The 24751-nt window shown below is 45.9% G+C and overlaps 17 non-coding genes across 17 annotated transcripts; 5 read left to right on the top strand and 12 right to left on the bottom strand.

The window, feature by feature from the left end:
* Positions 1–819: 819 nt before the first annotated feature.
* Positions 820–891, bottom strand: TRNAT-UGU (transfer RNA threonine (anticodon UGU)). Its single transcript has one exon. It is a non-coding gene; the product is annotated as a tRNA-Thr (tRNA).
* A 1116-nt stretch (positions 892–2007) lies between these two features.
* On the bottom strand, positions 2008–2089 carry TRNAS-GCU (transfer RNA serine (anticodon GCU)). Its single transcript has one exon. It is a non-coding gene; the product is annotated as a tRNA-Ser (tRNA).
* Positions 2090–2381: 292 nt separating this feature from the next.
* TRNAI-UAU (transfer RNA isoleucine (anticodon UAU)) lies at positions 2382–2476 on the top strand. Its single transcript has 2 exons — positions 2382–2419; positions 2441–2476. It is a non-coding gene; the product is annotated as a tRNA-Ile (tRNA).
* Positions 2477–3645: 1169 nt separating this feature from the next.
* TRNAT-UGU (transfer RNA threonine (anticodon UGU)) lies at positions 3646–3717 on the bottom strand. The gene has a single exon. It is a non-coding gene; the product is annotated as a tRNA-Thr (tRNA).
* Positions 3718–4833: 1116 nt separating this feature from the next.
* On the bottom strand, positions 4834–4915 carry TRNAS-GCU (transfer RNA serine (anticodon GCU)). The gene has a single exon. It is a non-coding gene; the product is annotated as a tRNA-Ser (tRNA).
* A 292-nt stretch (positions 4916–5207) lies between these two features.
* On the top strand, positions 5208–5302 carry TRNAI-UAU (transfer RNA isoleucine (anticodon UAU)). The gene is made up of 2 exons: positions 5208–5245; positions 5267–5302. It is a non-coding gene; the product is annotated as a tRNA-Ile (tRNA).
* Positions 5303–6471: 1169 nt separating this feature from the next.
* On the bottom strand, positions 6472–6543 carry TRNAT-UGU (transfer RNA threonine (anticodon UGU)). The gene has a single exon. It is a non-coding gene; the product is annotated as a tRNA-Thr (tRNA).
* Positions 6544–7659: 1116 nt separating this feature from the next.
* TRNAS-GCU (transfer RNA serine (anticodon GCU)) lies at positions 7660–7741 on the bottom strand. Its single transcript has one exon. It is a non-coding gene; the product is annotated as a tRNA-Ser (tRNA).
* A 292-nt stretch (positions 7742–8033) lies between these two features.
* On the top strand, positions 8034–8128 carry TRNAI-UAU (transfer RNA isoleucine (anticodon UAU)). The gene is made up of 2 exons: positions 8034–8071; positions 8093–8128. It is a non-coding gene; the product is annotated as a tRNA-Ile (tRNA).
* Positions 8129–9296: 1168 nt separating this feature from the next.
* Positions 9297–9368, bottom strand: TRNAT-UGU (transfer RNA threonine (anticodon UGU)). The gene has a single exon. It is a non-coding gene; the product is annotated as a tRNA-Thr (tRNA).
* A 9413-nt stretch (positions 9369–18781) lies between these two features.
* TRNAS-GCU (transfer RNA serine (anticodon GCU)) lies at positions 18782–18863 on the bottom strand. Its single transcript has one exon. It is a non-coding gene; the product is annotated as a tRNA-Ser (tRNA).
* Positions 18864–19155: 292 nt separating this feature from the next.
* TRNAI-UAU (transfer RNA isoleucine (anticodon UAU)) lies at positions 19156–19250 on the top strand. Its single transcript has 2 exons — positions 19156–19193; positions 19215–19250. It is a non-coding gene; the product is annotated as a tRNA-Ile (tRNA).
* A 1169-nt stretch (positions 19251–20419) lies between these two features.
* On the bottom strand, positions 20420–20491 carry TRNAT-UGU (transfer RNA threonine (anticodon UGU)). The gene has a single exon. It is a non-coding gene; the product is annotated as a tRNA-Thr (tRNA).
* A 1116-nt stretch (positions 20492–21607) lies between these two features.
* TRNAS-GCU (transfer RNA serine (anticodon GCU)) lies at positions 21608–21689 on the bottom strand. The gene has a single exon. It is a non-coding gene; the product is annotated as a tRNA-Ser (tRNA).
* Positions 21690–21981: 292 nt separating this feature from the next.
* On the top strand, positions 21982–22076 carry TRNAI-UAU (transfer RNA isoleucine (anticodon UAU)). Its single transcript has 2 exons — positions 21982–22019; positions 22041–22076. It is a non-coding gene; the product is annotated as a tRNA-Ile (tRNA).
* A 1158-nt stretch (positions 22077–23234) lies between these two features.
* Positions 23235–23306, bottom strand: TRNAT-UGU (transfer RNA threonine (anticodon UGU)). Its single transcript has one exon. It is a non-coding gene; the product is annotated as a tRNA-Thr (tRNA).
* Positions 23307–24422: 1116 nt separating this feature from the next.
* TRNAS-GCU (transfer RNA serine (anticodon GCU)) lies at positions 24423–24504 on the bottom strand. Its single transcript has one exon. It is a non-coding gene; the product is annotated as a tRNA-Ser (tRNA).
* Between the last annotated feature and the right edge of the window lie 247 nt (positions 24505–24751).

Below are 24751 nucleotides of genomic sequence, written 5' to 3'. Positions count from 1 at the left end.
CATATTAATGTTTCTAGTCAGCATAAGAGTTGCACCATAGCAGCTTATGGTGCTTTCTGCTCAGATTGTGCCTCCAATCCCACATTGATTTTTTTTATTCTTTGCAGTTTAAAAAACAATTCATGCTCAAAGTTAACTTTTTAAAACCATTCAACCTAATATATTTATTTCTCTAACTTGTGAATGTGGTCCATGTTCTCTTTTCCTCATCCCCATCACGATACTCCTTTTCCCGAAATCAGGTTCACTTCTTTATCCAGCCCACCCATCCAAGGTCACCAAATCTATGAAGCGATTCTGCTTTTTCTCACATTCTCTCTATGTACAAGATACCTTGTATCATTTGAATGGACAGCAGGAGAGTCGGATATTTATGGTTAGTGGGGGTGGGGTTTTGAAGATTAACCTCATTTGACTAAGAGCCGGGGAATCTGGGAGGAAAAGTATTTTAAGGGGGATGAAGTTCACATCTCCTTAGTGAAATTTCTAGATCCTTATTTCATCCTTTCTGTGGATGCAGACTCAGTCGGAACAGAGGTCATAGTCCTCGCTCTGACTTTCAAAGGAACTTCAAATATGCATGGCTTATTTGGCTTTGCCCGGCAGGGCTTGCCCGGCGGGGTGAGAATGGCGTTTGTCAGGCGTTCGTCAGGCGATCGGAAGGGGTGAGGCGATAGTTTATGGTTCAATGGTTTTCATGAAGTCTTCTTGATACGATGAAAGCAGGAAAGGGAAGCTTGTCAATAAGCAAACTTAAGACAAGGTGTGATTCCTAGAAAGAATGACTTGGAAACAACATACAGAAACTCACATATAAAAAGGCCCTGATGAGGCTTGAACTCATGACCCCTGGTTTACAAGACCAGTGCTCTGCCACTGAGCTACAAGGCCAGCCTGCCTGCAGTATGTAAATCGCTTCATGTATTCTTACTGCGGTATGAAGATATCTATGATTTTGAGACTCTGTATGGAAATGCAGTTGCATTTGAATGTCTACATGCGTGCACAAATTGAAGAGCATGCTTAAGACACTTTTCTTGGAAGTAGGAAAAACTCCATTTTGATTTGAGAACATAAGAGTATTCACATTTATGACCATACTGATAGCTCTAGTTAGTATGTCCACAATCAGTGACAGATAGAGAACTCACTTATTAGAAGTGATCTGTCTCTGTGGGGCAGACATATGTCAACAGTCATACACTTGAGATGGCTGAAACTTTAGGAGTAAGAGCTGCTTTCTTATCAGTCTATCTATCCAAACTGGTTAGAAGTAACCCTGGGCGTCCGAATCGGCTACGCCCACGGAGTAGGCATAGTGTTGCCTTCTACGCATTTTGCGTAGACAGCGTAGCCGGCAACACTACGCCCACTCCGTGTGCGTAGCCGATTCGGCCGCCACCCGCCTCCCTCCCGCCCTCCCCTACATACATTATTTAAGCAACTAACCTTAATAAAACAATTTTTAAAGCACTTACCATGTCCGGGGCTCTTCCGGGGCTCCCTCTTGGAATAGCGTCCCTTCCTGGATACCAATGCGCATGCGCGGCCTCCCGCGCATGCGCATTGGTATCCAGGACGACGCTATTCCAAGAGGGAGCCCCGGACGAGCTCCGGACACGGTAAGTGCTTTAAAATTGTTTTATTAAGGGTAGTTGCTTAAATAATGTATGTAGGGGAGAGCGGGAGGGAGGTGCGTAGTGGGGCTACGCGGAGTGCGGGAGTGGGCGTAGCTTCTCGCCCACTCCGCGTAGCTCCGCGGAGCCCCACTACGCCCACTACGACAAGGGTTAGTTAGAAGGCCAGGAGTGAGGGAAAGGCAATCCTCTGGACACTTCATGAAAGATCTAATTTCAATTAAGCACAAAACACTTCCCTTAATTTGACATAATTGCCAAAATGGAATAGTCAGTTGGGCCCTTCTAGTGGATTATGGCTGTGTCTTGAAAGAGAGTGTAATTGTACTACGAGACATGCCCACCTTCAAAAGAGTGTCTGATGGTGTTCCGACGAAGGTGGGATTCGAACCCACGCGTGCAGAGCACAATGGATTAGCAGTCCATCGCCTTAACCACTCGGCCACCTCGTCTGCCTTAGGTGACTATGTTTCATTTTTTAGGAAATTCTTACGATGTGCTAATTACAAATAATCATAAGTTTCTCCTAGACTGTGTCAGAACTGGCAAATATATGTGGTGTTCAATAGACAGAGCACATGATATAGCAGAATTATCAAATCTGTTCCATTAGGACTGTAGTTTTTAATAGTCATGATAACATGCAAGCATGTGAGTCGATCTTGCACAGTGAATAAGGGAGCAGTGCCAGTATCTACTTGGTCAGCTCTAGATGGCTCAACTGGGGAGGTATGAGAGCAGTGAGCTCCAGTGGCGCAATCGGTTAGCGCGCGGTACTTATACAGCAGTACTTGCATTGAGGCATGCCGAGGTTGTGAGTTCGAGCCTCACCTGGAGCAGCTTACTGGTTTTTCATAAACCATTTCACTAAAAGTAAAGAATAAACTCAGGGGAAAGACGGCCCTTGCTAGAGAGTTTTTACTTCTTTTCAGGATCTGCGTGTCCGACTCTTCCAGGTGCAAATATCACAATCCTATTCGATGCTCCTTATAAACATTCCATGATGTGCCGTCTTGCATAGCAGGCAAACACCACATCAGTGCATTTAAAAATACATTTGTAGAATAATAAATATGATGAAAACATTGTTGTCACGGGATAACCATATACTGAGGAGCTGCAAACAGTGCTGTATCAGCTACTTACAATAAAATTTAACTGAAAGACATATCAAAAGAAGAGCGTCATCATATTAATGTTTCTAGTCAGCATAAGAGTTGCACCATAGCAGCTTATGGTGCTTTCTGCTCAGATTGTGCCTCCAATCCCACATTGATTTTTTTTATTCTTTGCAGTTTAAAAAAACAATTCATGCTCAAAGTTAACTTTTTAAAACCATTCAACCTAATATATTTATTTCTCTAACTTGTGAATGTGGTCCATGTTCTCTTTTCCTCATCCCCATCACGATACTCCTTTTCCCGAAATCAGGTTCACTTCTTTATCCAGCCCACCCATCCAAGGTCACCAAATCTATGAAGCGATTCTGCTTTTTCTCACATTCTCTCTATGTACAAGATACCTTGTATCATTTGAATGGACAGCAGGAGAGTCGGATATTTATGGTTAGTGGGGGTGGGGTTTTGAAGATTAACCTCATTTGACTAAGAGCCGGGGCATCTGGGAGGAAAAGTATTTTAAGGGGGATGAAGTTCACATCTCCTTGGTGAAATTTCTAGATCCTTATTTCATCCTTTCTGTGGATGCAGACTCAGTCGGAACAGAGGTCATAGTCCTCGCTCTGACTTTCAAAGGAACTTCAAATATGCATGGCTTATTTGGCTTTGCCCGGCAGGGCTTGCCTGGCGGGGTGAGAATGGCGTTTGTCAGGCGTTCGTCAGGCGATCGGAAGGGGTGAGGCGATAGTTTATGGTTCAATGGTTTTCATGAAGTCTTCTTGATACGATGAAAGCAGGAAAGGGAAGCTTGTCAATAAGCAAACTTAAGACAAGGTGTGACTCCTAGAAAGAATGACTTGGAAACAACATACAGAAACTCACATATAAAAAGGCCCTGATGAGGCTTGAACTCATGACCCCTGGTTTACAAGACCAGTGCTCTGCCACTGAGCTACAAGGCCAGCCTGCCTGCAGTATGTAAATCGCTTCATGTATTCTTACTGCGGTATGAAGATATCTATGATTTTGAGACTCTGTATGGAAATGCAGTTGCATTTGAATGTCTACATGCGTGCACAAATTGAAGAGCATGCTTAAGACACTTTTCTTGGAAGTAGGAAAAACTCCATTTTGATTTGAGAACATAAGAGTATTCACATTTATGACCATACTGATAGCTCTAGTTAGTATGTCCACAATCAGTGACAGATAGAGAACTCACTTATTAGAAGTGATCTGTCTCTGTGGGGCAGACATATGTCAACAGTCATACACTTGAGATGGCTGAAACTTTAGGAGTAAGAGCTGCTTTCTTATCAGTCTATCTATCCAAACTGGTTAGAAGTAACCCTGGGCGTCCGTATCGGCTACGCCCACGGAGTAGGCGTAGTGTTGCCTTCTACGCATTTTGCGTAGACAGCGTAGCCGGCAACACTACGCCCACTCCGTGTGCGTAGCCGATTCGGCCGCCACCCGCCTCCCTCCCGCCCTCCCCTACATACATTATTTAAGCAACTAACCTTAATAAAACAATTTTTAAAGCACTTACCATGTCCGGGGCTCTTCCGGGGCTCCCTCTTGGAATAGCGTCCCTTCCTGGATACCAATGCGCATGCGCGGCCTCCCGCGCATGCGCATTGGTATCCAGGACGACGCTATTCCAAGAGGGAGCCCCGGACAAGCTCCGGACACGGTAAGTGCTTTAAAATTGTTTTATTAAGGGTAGTTGCTTAAATAATGTATGTAGGGGAGAGCGGGAGGGAGGTGCGTAGTGGGGCTACGCGGAGTGCGGGAGTGGGCGTAGCTTCTCGCCCACTCCGCGTAGCTCCGCGGAGCCCCACTACACCCACTACGACCAGGGTTAGTTAGAAGGCCAGGAGTGAGGGAAAGGCAATCCTCTGGACACTTCATGAAAGATCTAATTTCAATTAAGCACAAAACACTTCCCTTAATTTGACATAATTGCCAAAATGGAATAGTCAGTTGGGCCCTTCTAGTGGATTATGGCTGTGTCTTGAAAGAGAGTGTAATTGTACTACGAGACATGCCCACCTTCAAAAGAGTGTCTGATAGCGTTCCGACGAAGGTGGGATTCGAACCCACGCGTGCAGAGCACAATGGATTAGCAGTCCATCGCCTTAATCACTCGGCCACCTCGTCTGCCTTAGGTGACTATGTTTCATTTTTTAGGAAATTCTTACGATGTGCTAATTACAAATAATCATAAGTTTCTCCTAGACTGTGTCAGAACTGGCAAATATATGTGGTGTTCAATAGACAGAGCACATGATATAGCAGAATTATCAAATCTGTTCCATTAGGACTGTAGTTTTTAATAGTCATGATAACATGCTAGCATGTGAGTCGATCTTGCACAGTGAATAAGGGAGCAGTGCCAGTATCTACTTGGTCAGCTCTAGAGGGCTCAACTGGGGAGGTATTAGAACAGTGAGCTCCAGTGGCGCAATCGGTTAGCGCGCGGTACTTATACAGCAGTACTTGCATTGAGGCATGCCGAGGTTGTGAGTTCGAGCCTCACCTGGAGCAGCTTACTGGTTTTTCATAAACCATTTCCCTAAAATTAAAGATTAAACTCAGGGGAAAGACGGCCCTTGCTAGAGAGTTTTTACTTCTTTTCAGGATCTGCGTGTCCGACTCTTCCAGGTGCAAATATCACAATCCTATTCGATGCTCCTTATAAACATTCCATGATGTGCCGTCTTGCATAGCATGCAAACACCACATCAGTGCATTTAAAAATACATTTGTAGAATAATAAATATGATGAAAACATTGTTGTCACGGGATAACCATATACTGAGGAGCTGCAAACAGTGCTGTATCAGCTACTTACAATAAAATTTAACTGAAAGACATATCAAAAGAAGAGCGTCATCATATTAATGTTTCTAGTCAGCATAAGAGTTGCACCATAGCAGCTTATGGTGCTTTCTGCTCAGATTGTGCCTCCAATCCCACATTGATTTTTTTTATTCTTTGCAGTTTAAAAAAACAATTCATGCTCAAAGTTAACTTTTTAAAACCATTCAACCTAATATATTTATTTCTCTAACTTGTGAATGTGGTCCATGTTCTCTTTTCCTCATCCCCATCACGATACTCCTTTTCCCGAAATCAGGTTCACTTCTTTATCCAGCCCACCCATCCAAGGTCACCAAATCTATGAAGCGATTCTGCTTTTTCTCACATTCTCTCTATGTACAAGATACCTTGTATCATTTGAATGGACAGCAGGAGAGTCGGATATTTATGGTTAGTGGGGGTGGGGTTTTGAAGATTAACCTCATTTGACTAAGAGCCGGGGCATCTGGGAGGAAAAGTATTTTAAGGGGGATGAAGTTCACATCTCCTTGGTGAAATTTCTAGATCCTTATTTCATCCTTTCTGTGGATGCAGACTCAGTCGGAACAGAGGTCATAGTCCTCGCTCTGACTTTCAAAGGAACTTCAAATATGCATGGCTTATTTGGCTTTGCCCGGCAGGGCTTGCCCGGCGGGGTGAGAATGGCGTTTGTCAGGCATTCGTCAGGCGATCGGAAGGGGTGAGGCGATAGTTTATGGTTCAATGGTTTTCATGAAGTCTTCTTGATACGATGAAAGCAGGAAAGGGAAGCTTGTCAATAAGCAAACTTAAGACAAGGTGTGAGTCCTAGAAAGAATGACTTGGAAACAACATACAGAAACTCACATATAAAAAGGCCCTGATGAGGCTTGAACTCATGACCCCTGGTTTACAAGACCAGTGCTCTGCCACTGAGCTACAAGGCCAGCCTGCTTGCAGTATGTAAATCGCTTCGTGTATTCTTACTGCGGTATGAAGATATCTATGATTTTGAGACTCTGTATGGAAATGCAGTTGCATTTGAATGTCTACATGCGTGCACAAATTGAAGAGCATGCTTAAGACACTTTTCTTGGAAGTAGGAAAAACTCCATTTTGATTTGAGAACATAAGAGTATTCACATTTATGACCATACTGATAGCTCTAGTTAGTATGTCCACAATCAGTGACAGATAGAGAACTCACTTATTAGAAGTGATCTGTCTCTGTGGGGCAGACATATGTCAACAGTCATACACTTGAGATGGCTGAAACTTTAGGAGTAAGAGCTGCTTTCTTATCAGTCTATCTATCCAAACTGGTTAGAAGTAACCCTGGGCGTCCGAATCGGCTACGCCCACGGAGTAGGCGTAGTGTTGCCTTCTACGCATTTTGCGTAGACAGCGTAGCCGGCAACACTACGCCCACTCCGTGTGCGTAGCCGATTCGGCCGCCACCCGCCTCCCTCCCGCCCTCCCCTACATACATTATTTAAGCAACTAACCTTAATAAAACAATTTTTAAAGCACTCACCATGTCCGGGGCTCTTCCGGGGCTCCCTCTTGGAATAGCGTCCCTTCCTGGATACCAATGCGCATGCGCGGCCTCCCGCGCATGCGCATTGGTATCCAGGACGACGCTATTCCAAGATGGAGCCCCGGACGAGCCCCGGACATGGTAAGTGCTTTAAAATTGTTTTATTAAGGGTAGTTGCTTAAATAATGTATGTAGGGGAGAGCGGGAGGGAGGTGCGTAGTGGGGCTACGCGGAGTGCGGGAGTGGGCGTAGCTTCTCGCCCACTCCGCGTAGCTCCGCGGTGCCCCACTACGCCCACTACGACCAGGGTTAGTTAGAAGGCCAGGAGTGAGGGAAAGGCAATCCTCTGGACACTTCATGAAAGATCTAATTTCAATTAAGCACAAAACACTTCCCTTAATTTGACATAATTGCCAAAATGGAATAGTCAGTTGGGCCCTTCTAGTGGATTATGGCTGTGTCTTGAAAGAGAGTGTAATTGTACTACGAGACATGCCCACCTTCAAAAGAGTGTCTGATGGCGTTCCGACGAAGGTGGGATTCGAACCCACGCGTGCAGAGCACAATGGATTAGCAGTCCATCACCTTAACCACTCGGCCACCTCGTCTGCCTTAGGTGACTATGTTTCATTTTTTAGGAAATTCTTACGATGTGCTAATTACAAATAATCATAAGTTTCTCCTAGACTGTGTCAGAACTGGCAAATATATGTGGTGTTCAATAGACAGAGCACATGATATAGCAGAATTATCAAATCTGTTCCATTAGGACTGTAGTTTTTAATAGTCATGATAACATGCTAGCATGTGAGTCGATCTTGCACAGTGAATAAGGGAGCAGTGCCAGTATCTACTTGGTCAGCTCTAGATGGCTCAACTGGGGAGGTATGAGAACAGTGAGCTCCAGTGGCGCAATCGGTTAGCGTGCGTTACTTATACAGCAGTACTTGCATTGAGGCATGCCGAGGTTGTGAGTTCGAGCCTCACCTGGAGCAGCTTACTGGTTTTTCATAAACCATTTCCTTAAAATTAAAGATTAAACTCAGGGGAAAGACGGCCCTTGCTAGAGAGGTTTTACTTCTTTTCAGGATCTGCGTGTCCGACTCTTCCAGGTGCAAATATCACAATCCTATTCGATGCTCCTTATAAACATTCCATGATGTGCCGTCTTGCATAGCATGCAAACACCACATCAGTGCATTTAAAAATACATTTGTAGAATAATAAATATGATGAAAACATTGTTGTCACGGGATAACCATATACTGAGGAGCTGCAAACAGTGCTGTATCAGCTACTTACAATAAAATTTAACTGAAAGACATATCAAAAGAAGAGCGTCATCATATTAATGTTTCTAGTCAGCATAAGAGTTGCACCATAGCAGCTTATGGTGCTTTCTGCTCAGATTGTGCCTCCAATCCCACATTGATTTTTTTTATTCTTTGCAGTTTAAAAAACAATTCATGCTCAAAGTTAACTTTTTAAAACCATTCAACCTAATATATTTATTTCTCTAACTTGTGAATGTGGTCCATGTTCTCTTTTCCTCATCCCCATCACGATACTCCTTTTCCCGAAATCAGGTTCACTTCTTTATCCAGCCCACCCATACAAGGTCACCAAATCTATGAAGCGATTCTGCTTTTTCTCACATTCTCTCTATGTACAAGATACCTTGTATCATTTGAATGGACAGCAGGAGAGTCGGATATTTATGGTTAGTGGGGGTGGGGTTTTGAAGATTAACCTCATTTGACTGAGAGCCGGGGCATCTGGGAGGAAAAGTATTTTAAGGGGGATGAAGTTCACATCTCCTTGGTGAAATTTCTAGATCCTTATTTCATCCTTTCTGTGGATGCAGACTCAGTCGGAACAGAGGTCATAGTCCTCGCTCTGACTTTCAAAGGAACTTCAAATATGCATGGCTTATTTGGCTTTGCCCGGCAGGGCTTGCCCGGCGGGGTGAGAATGGCGTTTGTCAGGCATTCGTCAGGCGATCGGAAGGGGTGAGGCGATAGTTTATGGTTCAATGGTTTTCATGAAGTCTTCTTGATACGATGAAAGCAGGAAAGGGAAGATTGTCAATAAGCAAACTTAAGACAAGGTGTGACTCCTAGAAAGAATGACTTGGAAACAACATACAGAAACTCACATATAAAAAGGCCCTGATGAGGCTTGAACTCATGACCCCTGGTTTACAAGACCAGTGCTCTGCCACTGAGCTACAAGGCCAGCCTGCCTGCAGTATGTAAATCGCTTCATGTATTCTTACTGCGGTATGAAGATATCTATGATTTTGAGACTCTGTATGGAAATGCAGTTGCATTTGAATGTCTACATGCGTGCACAAATTGAAGAGCATGCTTAAGACACTTTTCTTGGAAGTAGGAAAAACTCCATTTTGATTTGAGAACATAAGAGTATTCACATTTATGACCATACTGATAGCTCTAGTTAGTATGTCCACAATCAGTGACAGATAGAGAACTCACTTATTAGAAGTGATCTGTCTCTGTGGGGCAGACATATGTCAACAGTCATACACTTGAGATGGCTGAAACTTTAGGAGTAAGAGCTGCTTTCTTATCAGTCTATCTATCCAAACTGGTTAGAAGTAACCCTGGGCGTCCGAATCGGCTACGCCCACGGAGTAGGCGTAGTGTTGCCTTCTACGCATTTTGCGTAGACAGCGTAGCCGGCAACACTACGCCCACTCCGTGTGCGTAGCCGATTCGGCCGCCACCCGCCTCCCTCCCGCCCTCCCCTACATACATTATTTAAGCAACTAACCTTAATAAAACAATTTTTAAAGCACTTACCATGTCCGGGGCTCTTCCGGGGCTCCCTCTTGGAATAGCGTCCCTTCCTGGATACCAATGCGTGTAAAAACCTGAGGCGGGTCGGGGGCAATCGATATTTGCCCGGCGGTATTGCCTCTGTGACCCTCTAGTTATTTAATCAATGAAGAGGCAGGCGCTGGAGACTGGAAAGCAGGAAACAAGGTTTTTATTCTCTCCGGAGGAGAACACAACGAAACGGACAGAAGGTATCGTTCTGAGGTGCTCTAACTGCATCCCCGAGGCCTGGCCTCTTATACACAAGTTTATCTTTTTATTGCATGTAACATATTCTCGTCGATACTTTGATGTACAGAAAGACATCCTCAGATCCCCCTTTGGGCCCGTTCCCACACACATTTACAGTTGAAGTCCCCACCCTAGTCACAACAGGTGATGAGTATCACGCAGCTGGATATTCCGCCGATTCACGGAATGTGGGGGGTTTGATCGGATCTCATGGAGTGGGGGCTTTGATCAACCCGGGGATCCTTTGATGGGGGAAGCTTTCTATTGTACGGGGAGGGGCAAGGAATGGTATCGGCAGAGCTGGGTGTCGGCCTGGGAACGGGGAAGACAAAACGGGCACACAGGGAAAAAGGGGGTTTGCATCTAAGGGCCGGAGATCATGAAAGGGAAGCAGGGAGGTGTCGCGCTGAGAACAGGATGAGGGCCTGGGGCAGAGCAGCGCCGAAGAGGGGTTTATGACTCAAGGCAGGTGCAAGCAGGGGGTGGTCAGCGTGCAGGCTTAGTGAAGGCGAAGGGCTATGTCAGGGGCCAGCAGCATGCAAAAGGGTTCGCTCTGATCGGGGCATCTTAAAAAATGGCGGGCGCGCACGACAAAAGTGTGGCATCAGGGGAAGAGGCAAGATGGCGCAGATAATGTTCACCAAAACGTACTAATTTTCAACAGTCCTCCCTTTAACATATTCAAGACATCTTGCTGGTTCATTTTCTACTCGGTTCTATTGTGGTGGGCATGAGAAAGAAAACGGTAGGAACCCTAGAGGAAAAGAGTTGTAAACAATACATTTTAACATTTCTAGTTTTTAGGAGGTGGGCCTATTTGATAAACTTTGATCAATTTGTTTAGCAGGAAAGTCATAGGAATGCAATACAAAAACGATTCTGTAGCGAGAGCAGCAAGCATATTTCATACTGGCAGGTTATTACATATATATCAGGTTCGGATTGGAGCATGGTCAATACGATGGTGGCTGGGAGAGAAATGAGGTCTAGCAGAAACGGCGATTGGGGACGTCAAATGTTCGAAGTTTAACGAGTTCTCATCATTCTTTGTTGCCTTTCGTTGGCGCTGTTGAGCACCGGCGGTGGAGCTACAAGTCCAGCTCTGTTCTAAGTTCTGTGTTGCAGGGCACGACCCTTTCCTCGCGTTTCTGGTCGAAAAGGTCCTTTTCGCCCTGTGTCCTTTGAGGTGTTTGTCAGAAAGTTCAGATGGAAGAAGAGCGTACAAAACAGTCCATAGGGTAGGTCAGAGGAAAAGGGGGATGGAGCAAGGCCAAATTAGGAACAAACTAGGGGAACGAGAGACTTCAAATAGGCGGGCGTGTGACCGAATTCAGAGAGCGGGGACTTGTCGACAGACACTGGACATCGAGCAGGGGCATCAGGTCGACCCTTTCTTCTCATGTTTGTCGAAAACAGTGCCTCGTCCTGCAGCTCTTTTCTGTCGTGGTCTCGCCTTGGCTAATGTCGCAGGTGTTCCTTAGTCTGTAGTCAGGCCTCGTGCTCCCACATCCGGTCCTTCTCTCCTCCAACAGCAGTACCCTTAAACAAGTTTGAAAAGACAGTCTTTAGAGAATTTGCAGATGAAGATAATCAAAAAGTCTATTTCTCTCCCAGCTCCAGGCAAAGAATGAAAAATGCCCGTTATATTAGTGTTCACAACTGGCATATGAATGACCGGTGACGGGCCTGTTGGATTTACTATGACTTTCCTTTACAATTATTTATTACAGTCACGACAGTTCATCTGATAGTGACCCACCTTCGTGAGACGAACCTGGCAAAGATATGCCGTTCTCTAGAGTTTTACATTTACAAAGGGTACTGTGAGTCGTCAACATAGTACTACACAGGTATTTTGCTGAGAGACGAACATGGCTAAACATTTCCTTTCTATCGATGCATCCTGCCTTTCAACCACTACGGGGTTCATTTCGATGATTTCTTTACCTTGGACTAGTCTGTTAACCTTGTAAAACATCACTCTGGATCCTACGTAACCTTTTACAGCCCGATTACTTAATTAGGAGGGACAGGGGTTTTATGGGGAACAACCAGGGACATAGGAAACTTGTGGTAAGGGCATAAATCGACCCATCTCTCACAACCGGAAATGAGGGGTAGTTTCATAATTCCAGTTTTTGGGCGGCTGATACAGGGGGGTAACAGGGGTGATCTTTTTTTTTTTTTTGGTTTGGGTATTGCGACAATTCGGGGAGGGGAGGGTCGCGTATTCTGAGGTCCTTGTTTTATACCATAGGAGCCGTCGACATGTAGTTCCCTTATTTCGGGCCAGATTAGGGAACCTCTGTCGTCTTACCTGTCCTTTCCCTTACGGCCCAACCTCGGTTCATTGACTTCTAGCGGAAAAGGAGAGGTAATGACGCGGCCTCAGGGTGATTGTATTAAAGACAAGTTTTTGTGCAAATACTGACGGTATTTGAAGCCAATTAGGTGGTGTGCTAGGGGTGGCAGTCTGCCAATTTCGGGGCTAATCACTCGGAAGAGTGGGAGTGCAAAAATAGAGGGAGAGAGAGAGAGAGAGAGAGAGAGAGAGAGAGAGAGAGAGAGAGAGAGAGAGAGAGAGAGAGAGAGAGAGAGAGAGAGAGAGAGAGAGAGAGAGAGAGAGAGAGAGAGAGAGAGTGCAACGGCAGGCTAAATAGTACACGTGCAACAGAGAGGGTGGCGGTGTATTCAAGAAAGGCTATTTAGTGCATTACACAGTAAAGGGCATTCACGGGTCTGCGTTAGAATCTTGTAATCATGCAGTTTGAGCATTAGACAGGGTAGAGGGGACGTGCCTTGAGAAAAAGGAAAGAAGAAAGGAGGTACCATTTTGTCGCACTTCTCGCATTCTCGGTCCTTCGACCAGTTGGGTCGACGCCTCAGTCACACACACACATTCCCTCATAGTTTCGCATCATACGTGACATGGGTTCATTCGTCCGGTCTGGTTTAAGGGTGATCACTTTTTATCAGGTTGCGCTAATTTTTCGGGTTTGTTCGATACGTGAGTAGTTTGCAGGCGCGCTTAGACACCACCTTGCGGCGCTAGTCAGCTTCGTGTATTAGACATGGCAAGGCTTCAGATCTTCGCCACACCTCGGCTGTAATCTCTGATGTAACCTGCAGAGGGAAAAAAAGGGGGGTGGGGGAGACAGCATTCGCGCATATTCAAATACATGGATTCATAAGTCCTTTACTTACCTCTTACTCGTCTTTCCTCCTCGGGGCAGGGTCCCCGGGGATATGGTTTCGGGAGTCGAGGGGGGGGTAGTGTGTCCATATAGGTCGTGTGCGGGGAAACGTAAAAAGGAAACCAGAGGTGCTTAGTGCGAGGTATCTAGTCAAAAGGATGTATCTCACTATCGGGATCCTTAAAACCTCGTTCAACGCTGTGGCGTTCTAAGGTTCTTCGGTTCTTGGGTCAGCTCCGTTCCCTGATACTTTGGAACGTTGTACTTTATAACATTTACATTATTTCATTTCACCCTCCTTTTACATTCCCTCATTTACACCGTTCGTTTTACCCATCCTTGGGAGTCAAGGTCTTCCTCTACGCGAGAGTTCATGAGTCAGTCGCGTACTTTGAAGGCGGAGTGTCGTGTTGTCAATCCGATCCGTCCTCCAGGGCTGGGCAACCATCTTCTTTTAACCTTAAAGAGAGAGCAGAGTAGGGTGCACAGAAAAGAACTTTCCCACCGATCCCACATTTTTTTAAAATAACGCATGCAATACCCGTCCATAGTTTCAAAAACTTTATTTTGCAAAATCATGTCAGCATGAGGATTATGAGGGTGCGGTCGTATTTGGCCGGTCGTGGCAATGGCTAAAGTGCGTACAGTGGGGGGTGTCGTTTGCAGTAATAAAAACATCGGAAAGTTTTACTCATTCATTTGTAAGAGACTAAAACGTCTATTAATTGGCTGGGGGTTCGGGGGCATTTATTTTCATAATTTAGAAGCATAATCATAATAGTGGTAATCAGATTTCCTATATGCATACCGTACGTGAGCGTCGTAAATGAGGTTTACATCAGTTATAAAAATATAATACATTGTACATTTGTACTCAACATTTGTAACGGGGATCCTTTCGTACTGTTCGTCGAGTGAGTTCTCCTTGTCTTTTCTAGCCAAGTGTACAAAGGATCATATAAAATCTTAGAACATCAAGTTTATATTAGTGTGAAGGAACACCACGAGGTGTTCGTAAGTTCCGATTGATACCAGCGCCATTTTGGGCGGGGCCGGCTCAGTCCGGAAGCAGCATCAGGGGGAAATGTTTCCCATTACTGGCAGTTTGGACCAGAGTCCTTTTCGGCAGTTCTAGAATTCATGCTAACAGAAGGAGTGGCAATGTCATGTTTGTTTCGTTGGCGATCAAGGCAGCCGTCCCTTACCGGAAGCCTGCAAAGGCCGAAGGTTCCGCCGGGGACCTTTGTAGGATCTTCAAGGCTGCGGAGATGCTGTCGGAGATGGGGGCTCGTGCTCCAAGGGGCAAATGTTCGAGTTATATTGCTGGTCAAAGTTACTCTAGTGGCCGGGGCCCGCCTTCCAGCGGACCCAGACGCCATTTTGAGGCCCTACAGGGGCCACTCTCGTCGAGTTTGCAAGAGTGGGAGAGATCCTTCGGAGTGAACGGAAGAGGTCCCTGTTGTGTGAAAGCGGGACGTTCGGCTGGGGTGCAGCTGTGATGCCCCCACCTGGGGGGGGGGCGAGGGAGACTCGTTCGCATCGTCTCCTTCTCCCGGTGCACTCCATGCCGCTCCTTTTCATCGCCCCGCATGAAGGTCTCTCCACATCCGGCGTTCCCCAAGTCCTGTGCTCAGTGCTGTGGGAGCATGGCCACCTGTGGCGCGCATTCGGCGCGGCACGAGTATCAGTGCAGTCATTGCAGGTTCGGTGTTCCGAAAATATGGTCACCATTGCACGTTCGGTGCTGCGCAAGTACTGGGGTGCCACCATGGTGTGTTCGGTGCTGTGGAAGTATTGGCACCATCGCCTGACTGGGGGGTGTTCGGCGTCGGGCCGGGGGCTGGGAGACCTCCTATCGGTGGAGGTGGGAGAGGCTCGTCCGCGTCGCCTCTCCCTCCCAGCCCAACTTGGACAAATTGTTGTGGAGGTACGTGCAGGACATCCCGCCGTCCAGAGCTGCTGCGGCTGTTACGGAAGAGAAAAGGAAAAAAGGTGCCTCGTTCTCCTCTGGACATGTGGCGGGACTACTTAAGTCTATCCAGGCCCGTTGCGGCTGGCTGAGGAGACATGTGGCGGGACTACCTACAACTGCCCCGGCTGCTGGCTCCTGCCTCTCCTCCGGCTCCCCCATACGTTAAGATTTCCTGACCAAGAGTTGGCGGCCGGGCCCGCCTTATATGGGTTGCCGTTGGTTGGGCGTAGCCGTAACCCTGCCCTACTTTGGAAGGTTCCAGAATGAGGGGGGGGGGGCGAATGTTCTGTTTGACTTTCATTTTCTACAGTTTACCGTTATTATTCCTTGTTTGTTGTGTTAAATTAAAAGTTCAAGTTCATTAATGGTCTACGGATTTTGTTTTACCATTTCTTTCTTTTCAGGTTGTTTTTATGCTAAGTTTCTGCTAACAGAGGTTGAGTAACACGGAAACACGTGTAGAGGGATGACGCAGATTTGTACATTACATACACACAAACTCAGACGGGGGGGGACAGTACAAGTACGACATACAAAAGACCCAAGACGAATATAAAACAGTTATTGGTCATAATTATCTCTTTCCGTCTGTGAATTTGAAACGAGGCTGGGTTCCCGTCTTGACGTTGCCCGACCTAGGAGAACTTGAGCATGCCGCTGAAATTGTCCTGGCGAAATCTGTGCCATCGGGCATAATCAAACGTGGTGGTTCTGTCTGGTCTGTCTATGTAAGTCGGGTTCTTCTTTGTCTCGCGCTTCTTCTTGTACTGCCGGTCTGTCGTTCCTGTCGGCCCTTTGCCTTTACTCACGCTCAGTAGAGTCGGGCATTGGGCTTTCCAGTGTCCGACATACCTACAAAAAGCGCATTGGGCTGGCCCTAAGTCTGGTCGTCTTTTGCATAGTGTCGGGGGATAAGTTGTGGGTAGCGATGTCCTGGGGTTGTCCTGTCGGTATATTTCTCTATTTGGTTTGTCCTCGTTTTTTCTCTGTCGTTGCATAGCCTCTCTGCGCCACATACCGAGACTGTCGAGCATAATTGGCCTTGTCTTATTATTTCGAAGGGCTATTTCTAACGTTTCTATTTTATCAAGGTCAAAGGATCCTGCCAGTGGCCACTGTTTGTCTTGACTATCTTCGGTATACCTGTGCCACAATTTATTATAGGCTATGGTGACTAATCCATAGTTTATGAACATGTCCTTATTAGGGGTGCCTTCTAGTGGAGCTATATGGTCCACCTCTAATACTCGGTCCGGGCTAAACAGGCTATTAATCAGTGGGGAGAAGACAGACATGACGGCTCGTAACGAGGGACTAAAAAGTCAGCACTGCCTATCTTATCACTAGGTGCAAAGACCGGACAGAATATTTCTATTCAACGTTGTTTGCAGGCAGTGAATACCTCATGGATCAAAAATAATAAAAAGACCAATAAATAACAATGGGGAGAATGAGTAGGTCCGCAAAGATCTGCGTTACCTACCCTTTTCGCTATCTGCAAAAAGGGTGGTCTCTTCCCTGTTTGCAGACAGGGAATCTCCAGGAAACAATAGTTTTGCGAACAACAGTTCAGTTTCAAGTAATTATTGAGTGGGGGAGAAAAAATAAGCACGGCTGCTGCCCTACCTATCCTCCACTGCTTGCAAAGAGAGAGCCCGTTGTTTCTCCGTTTGTAGACAGTGAATCTCCAAATAAATAAAAAAGAGCAATACTAGTATTTTTAAACAATCAAGCAATCAAGCAATCATTTCGCAACTTGTCGTGATTACACGACCTTACCCGGACCATGTGGACAGTTTCTTGTCTTCCGAATCCAGCGCCCGATCGTCCTCTTTTTCTCGTATTTCTCACGGCACTCCTGATGGTCCCCAGTCAGGACCGTAGATCACTCGAGAGAGGTCTGTTCGGAACTAGTGAAGTTCGGATGATCGGCTGCCAGACGAGGGTCTATTGGGCAAGAGCTCTCCCGATCGTTGCAGTCGTTCACTCTGTCGTCGGGACCTCTCCCACTGGATCCACGAGTCGCTGATGGGCCCCACGCTTGGGACGCCAATTGTAAAAACCTGAGGCGGGTCGGGGGCAATCGATATTTGCCCGGCGGTATTGCCTCTGTGACCCTCTAGTTATTTAATCAATGAAGAGGCAGGCGCTGGAGACTGGAAAGCAGGAAACAAGGTTTTTATTCTCTCCGGAGGAGAACACAACGAAACGGACAGAAGGTATCGTTCTGAGGTGCTCTAACTGCATCCCCGAGGCCTGGCCTCTTATACACAAGTTTATCTTTTTATTGCATGTAACATATTCTCGTCGATACTTTGATGTACAGAAAGACATCCTCAGATCCCCCTTTGGGCCCGTTCCCACACACATTTACAGTTGAAGTCCCCACCCTAGTCACAACAGGTGATGAGTATCACGCAGCTGGATATTCCGCCGATTCACGGAATGTGGGGGGTTTGATCGGATCTCATGGAGTGGGGGCTTTGATCAACCCGGGGATCCTTTGATGGGGGAAGCTTTCTATTGTACGGGGAGGGGCAAGGAATGGTATCGGCAGAGCTGGGTGTCGGCCTGGGAACGGGGAAGACAAAACGGGCACACAGGGAAAAAGGGGGTTTGCATCTAAGGGCCGGAGATCATGAAAGGGAAGCAGGGAGGTGTCGCGCTGGGAACAGGATGAGGGCCTGGGGCAGAGCAGCGCCGAAGAGGGGTTTATGACTCAAGGCAGGTGCAAGCAGGGGGTGGTCAGCGTGCAGGCTTAGTGAAGGCGAAGGGCTATGTCAGGGGCCAGCAGCATGCAAAAGGGTTCGCTCTGATCGGGGCATCTTAAAAAATGGCGGGCGCGCACGACAAAAGTGTGGCATCAGGGGAAGAGGCAAGATGGCGCAGATAATGTTCACCAAAACGTACTAATTTTCAACATGCGCATGCGCGGCCTCCCGCGCATGCGCATTGGTATCCAGGACGACGCTATTCCAAGATGGAGCCCCGGACGAGCCCCGGACACGGTAAGTGCTTTAAAATTGTTTTATCAAGGGTAGTTGCTTAAATAATGTATGTAGGGGAGAGCGGGAGGGAGGTGCGTAGTGGGGCTACGCGGAGAGCGGGAGTGGGCGTAGCTTCTCGCCCACTCCGCGTAGCTCCGCGGAGCCCCACTACGCCCACTACGACCAGGGTTAGTTAGAAGGCCAGGAGTGAGGGAAAGGCAATCCTCTGGACACTTCATGAAAGATCTAATTTCAATTAAGCACAAAACACTTCCCTTAATTTGACATAATTGCCAAAATGGAATAGTCAGTTGGGCCCTTCTAGTGGATTATGGCTGTGTCTTGAAAGAGAGTGTAATTGTACTACGAGACATGCCCACCTTCAAAAGAGTGTCTGATGGCGTTCCGACGAAGGTGGGATTCGAACCCACGTGTGCAGAGCACAATGGATTAGCAGTCCATCGCCTTAACCACTCGGCCACCTCGTCTGCCTTAGGTGACTATGTTTCATTTTTTAGGAAATTCATACGATGTGCTAATTACAAATAATCATAAGTTTCTCCTAGACTGTGTCAGAACTGGCAAATATATGTGGTGTTCAATAGACAGAGCACATGATATAGCAGAATTATCAAATCTGTTCCATTAGGACTGTAGTTTTTAATAGTCATGATAACATGCTAGCATGTGAGTCGATCTTGCACAGTGAATAAGGGAGCAGTGCCAGTATCTACTTGATCAGCTCTAGATGGCTCAACTGGGGAGGTATGAGAACAGTGAGCTCCAGTGGCGCAATCGGTTAGCGCGCGGTACTTATACAGCAGTACTTGCATTGAGGCATGCTGAGGTTGTGAGTTCGAGCCTCACCTGGAGCAGCTTACTGGTTTTTCATAAACCATTTCCCTAAAATTAAAGATTAAACTCAGGGGAAAGACGGCCCTTGCTAGAGAGTTTTTACTTCTTTTCAGGATCTGCGTGTCCGACTCTTCCAGGTGCAAATATCACAATCCTATTCGATGCTCCTTATAAACATTCCATGATGTGCCGTCTTGCATAGCATGCAAACACCACATCAGTGCATTTAAAAATACATTTGTAGAATAATAAATATGATGAAAACATTGTTGTCACGGGATAACCATATACTGAGGAGCTGCAAACAGTGCTGTATCAGCTACTTACAATAAAATTTAACTGAAAGACATATCAAAAGAAGAGCGTCATCATATTAATGTTTCTAGTCAGCATAAGAGTTGCACCATAGCAGCTTATGGTGCTTTCTGCTCAGATTGTGCCTCCAATCCCACATTGATTTTTTTTATTCTTTGCAGTTTAAAAAAACAATTCATGCTCAAAGTTAACTTTTTAAAACCATTCAACCTAATATATTTATTTCTCTAACTTGTGAATGTGGTCCATGTTCTCTTTTCCTCATCCCCATCACGATAATCCTTTTCCCGAAATCAGGTTCACTTCTTTATCCAGCCCACCCATACAAGGTCACCAAATCTATGAAGCGATTCTGCTTTTTCTCACATTCTCTCTATGTACAAGATACCTTGTATCATTTGAATGGACAGCAGGAGAGTCGGATATTTATGGTTAGTTGGGGTGGGGTTTTGAAGATTAACCTCATTTGACTAAGAGCCGGGGCATCTGGGAGGAAAAGTATTTTAAGGGGGATGAAGTTCACATCTCCTTGGTGAAATTTCTAGATCCTTATTTCATCCTTTCTCTGGATGCAGACTCAGTCGGAACAGAGGTCATAGTCCTCGCTCTGACTTTCAAAGGAACTTCAAATATGCATGGCTTATTTGGCTTTGCCCGGCAGGGCTTGCCCGGCGGGGTGAGAATGGCGTTTGTCAGGCATTCGTCAGGCGATCGGAAGGGGTGAGGCGATAGTTTATGGTTCAATGGTTTTCATGAAGTCTTCTTGATACGATGAAAGCAGGAAAGGGAAGCTTGTCAATAAGCAAACTTAAGACAAGGTGTGACTCCTAGAAAGAATGACTTGGAAACAACATACAGAAACTCACATATAAAAAGGCCCTGATGAGGCTTGAACTCATGACCCCTGGTTTACAAGACCAGTGCTCTGCCACTGAGCTACAAGGCCAGCCTGCCTGCAGTATGTAAATCGCTTCATGTATTCTTACTGCGGTATGAAGATATCTATGATTTTGAGACTCTGTATGGAAATGCAGTTGCATTTGAATGTCTACATGTGTGCACAAATTGAAGAGCATGCTTAAGACACTTTTCTTGGAAGTAGGAAAAACTCCATTTTGATTTGAGAACATAAGAGTATTCACATTTATGACCATACTGATAGCTCTAGTTAGTATGTCCACAATCAGTGACAGATAGAGAACTCACTTATTAGAAGTGATCTGTCTCTGTGGGGCAGACATATGTCAACAGTCATACACTTGAGATGGCTGAAACTTTAGGAGTAAGAGCTGCTTTCTTATCAGTCTATCTATCCAAACTGGTTAGAAGTAACCCTGGGCGTCCGAATCGGCTACGCCCACGGAGTAGGCGTAGTGTTGCCTTCTACGCATTTTGCGTAGACAGCGTAGCCGGCAACACTATGCCCACTCCGTGTGCGTAGCCGATTCGGCCGCCACCCGCCTCCCTCCCGCCCTCCCCTACATACATTATTTAAGCAACTAACCTTAATAAAACAATTTTTAAAGCACTTACCATGTCCGGGGCTCTTCCGGGGCTCCCTCTTGGAATAGCGTCCCTTCCTGGATACCAATGCGCATGCGCGGCCTCCCGCGCATGCGCATTGGTATCCAGGACGACGCTATTCCAAGATGGAGCCCCGGACAAGCCCCGGACACGGTAAGTGCTTTAAAATTGTTTTATCAAGGGTAGTTGCTTAAATAATGTATGTAGGGGAGAGCGGGAGGGAGGTGCGTAGTGGGGCTACGCGGAGTGCGGGAGTGGGCGTAGCTTCTCGCCCACTCCGCGTAGCTCCGCGGAGCCCCACTACGCCCACTACGACCAGGGTTAGTTAGAAGGCCAGGAGTGAGGGAAAGGCAATCCTCTGGACACTTCATGAAAGATCTAATTTCAATTAAGCACAAAACACTTCCCTTAATTTGACATAATTGCCAAAATGGAATAGTCAGTTGGGCCCTTCTAGTGGATTATGGCTGTGTCTTGAAAGAGAGTGTAATTGTACTACGAGACATGCCCACCTTCAAAAGAGTGTCTGATGGCGTTCCGACGAAGGTGGGATTCGAACCCACGCATGCAGAGCACAATGGATTAGCAGTCCATCGCCTTAACCACTCGGCCACCTCGTCTGCCTTAGGTGACTATGTTTCATTTTTTAGGAAATTCATACGATGTGCTAATTACAAATAATCATAAGTTTCTCCTAGACTGTGTCAGAACTGGCAAATATATGTGGTGTTCAATAGACAGAGCACATGATATAGCAGAATTATCAAATCTGTTCCATTAGGACTGTAGTTTTTAATAGTCATGATAACATGCTAGCATGTGAGTCGATCTTGCACAGTGAATAAGGGAGCAGTGCCAGTATCTACTTGGTCAGCTCTAGATGGCTCAACTGGGGAGGTATGAGAACAGTGAGCTCCAGTGGCGCAATCGGTTAGCGCGCGGTACTTATACAGCAGTACTTGCATTGAGGCATGCTGAGGTTGTGAGTTCGAGCCTCACCTGGAGCAGCTTACTGGTTTTTCATAAACCATTTCCCTAAAATTAAAGATTAAACTCAGGGGAAAGACGGCCCTTGCTAGAGAGTTTTTACTTCTTTTCAGGATCTGCGTGTCCGACTCTTCCAGGTGCAAATATCACAATCCTATTCGATGCTCCTTATAAACATTCCATGATGTGCCGTCTTGCATAGCATGCAAACACCACATCAGTGCATTTAAAAATACATTTGTAGAATAATAAATATGATGAAAACATTGTTGTCACGGGATAACCATATACTGAGGAGCTGCAAACAGTGCTGTATCAGCTACTTACAATAAAATTTAACTGAAAGACATATCAAAAGAAGAGCGTCATCATATTAATGTTTCTAGTCAGCATAAGAGTTGCACCATAGCAGCTTATGGTGCTTTCTGCTCAGATTGTGCCTCCAATCCCACATTGATTTTTTTTATTCTTTGCAGTTTAAAAAAACAATTCATGCTCAAAGTTAACTTTTTAAAACCATTCAACCTAATATATTTATTTCTCTAACTTGTGAATGTGGTCCATGTTCTCTTTTCCTCATCCCCATCACGATACACCTTTTCCCGAAATCAGGTTCACTTCTTTATCCAGACCACCCATACAAGGTCACCAAATCTATGAAGCGATTCTGCTTTTTCTCACATTCTCTCTATGTACAAGATACCTTGTATCATTTGAATGGACAGCAGGAGAGTCGGATATTTATGGTTAGTGGGAGTGGGGTTTTGAAGATTAACCTCATTTGACTAAGAGCCGGGGCATCTGGGAGGAAAAGTATTTTAAGGGGGATGAAGTTCACATCTCCTTGGTGAAATTTCTAGATCCTTATTTCATCCTTTCTGTGGATGCAGACTCAGTCGGAACAGAGGTCATAGTCCTCGCTCTGACTTTCAAAGGAACTTCAAATATGCATGGCTTATTTGGCTTTGCCCGGCAGGGCTTGCCCGGCGGGGTGAGAATGGCGTTTGTCAGGCGATCGGAAGGGGTGAGGCGATAGTTTATGGTTCAATGGTTTTCATGAAGTCTTCTTGATACGATGAAAGCAGGAAAGGGAAGCTTGTCAATAAGCAAACTTAAGACAAGGTGTGACTCCTAGAAAGAATGACTTGGAAACAACATACAGAAACTCACATATAAAAAGGCCCTGATGAGGCTTGAACTCATGACCCCTGGTTTACAAGACCAGTGCTCTGCCACTGAGCTACAAGGCCAGCCTGCCTGCAGTATGTAAATCGCTTCATGTATTCTTACTGCGGTATGAAGATATCTATGATTTTGAGACTCTGTATGGAAATGCAGTTGCATTTGAATGTCTACATGCGTGCACAAATTGAAGAGCATGCTTAAGACACTTTTCTTGGAAGTAGGAAAAACTCCATTTTGATTTGAGAACATAAGAGTATTCACATTTATGACCATACTGATAGCTCTAGTTAGTATGTCCACAATCAGTGACAGATAGAGAACTCACTTATTAGAAGTGATCTGTCTCTGTGGGGCAGACATATGTCAACAGTCATACACTTGAGATGGCTGAAACTTTAGGAGTAAGAGCTGCTTTCTTATCAGTCTATCTATCCAAACTGGTTAGAAGTAACACTGGGCGTCCGAATCGGCTACGCCCACGGAGTAGGTGTAGTGTTGCCTTCTACGCATTTTGCGTAGACAGCGTAGCCGGCAACACTACGCCCACTCCGTGTGCGTAGCCGATTCGGCCGCCACCCGCCTCCCTCCCGCCCTCCCCTACATACATTATTTAAGCAACTAACCTTAATAAAACAATTTTTAAAGCACTTACCATGTCCGGGGCTCTTCCGGGGCTCCCTCTTGGAATAGCGTCCCTTCCTGGATACCAATGCGCATGCGCGGCCTCCCGCGCATGCGCATTGGTATCCAGGACGACGCTATTCCAAGAGGGAGCCCCGGACGAGCTCCGGACACGGTAAGTGCTTTAAAATTGTTTTATTAAGGGTAGTTGCTTAAATAATGTATGTAGGGGAGAGCGGGAGGGAGGTGCGTAGTGGGGCTACGCGGAGTGCGGGAGTGGGCATAGCTTCTCGCCCACTCCGCGTAGCTCCGCGGAGCCCCACTACGCCCACTACGACCAGGGTTAGTTAGAAGGCCAGGAGTGAGGGAAAGGCAATCCTCTGGACACTTCATGAAAGATCTAATTTCAATTAAGCACAAAACACTTCCCTTAATTTGACATAATTGCCAAAATGGAATAGTCAGTTGGGCCCTTCTAGTGGATTATGGCTGTGTCTTGAAAGAGAGTGTAATTGTACTACGAGACATGCCCACCTTCAAAAGAGTGTCTGATGGCGTTCCGACGAAGGTGGGATTAGAACCCACGCGTGCAAAGCACAATGGATTAGCATTCCATCGCCTTAACCACTCGGCCACCTCGTCTGCCTTAGGTGACTATGTTTCATTTTTTAGGAAATTCTTATGATGTGCTAATTACAAATAATCATAAGTTTCTCCTAGACTGTGTCAGAACTGGCAAATATATGTGGTGTTCAATAGACAGAGCACATGATATAGCAGAATTATCAAATCTGTTCCATTAGGACTGTAGTTTTTAATAGTCATGATAACATGCTAGCATGTGAGTCGATCTTGCACAGTGAATAAGGGAGCAGTGCCAGTATCTACT

The sequence above is a fragment of the Lissotriton helveticus genome, chromosome 5_1 (genome assembly GCF_964261635.1).
Source record: "Lissotriton helveticus chromosome 5_1, aLisHel1.1, whole genome shotgun sequence".
NCBI classification, from domain to species: Eukaryota; Metazoa; Chordata; class Amphibia; order Caudata; family Salamandridae; genus Lissotriton; species Lissotriton helveticus.
Note: the sequence above shows the minus strand (reverse complement) of the source record. Positions and strands in the feature narration are given on the sequence as shown.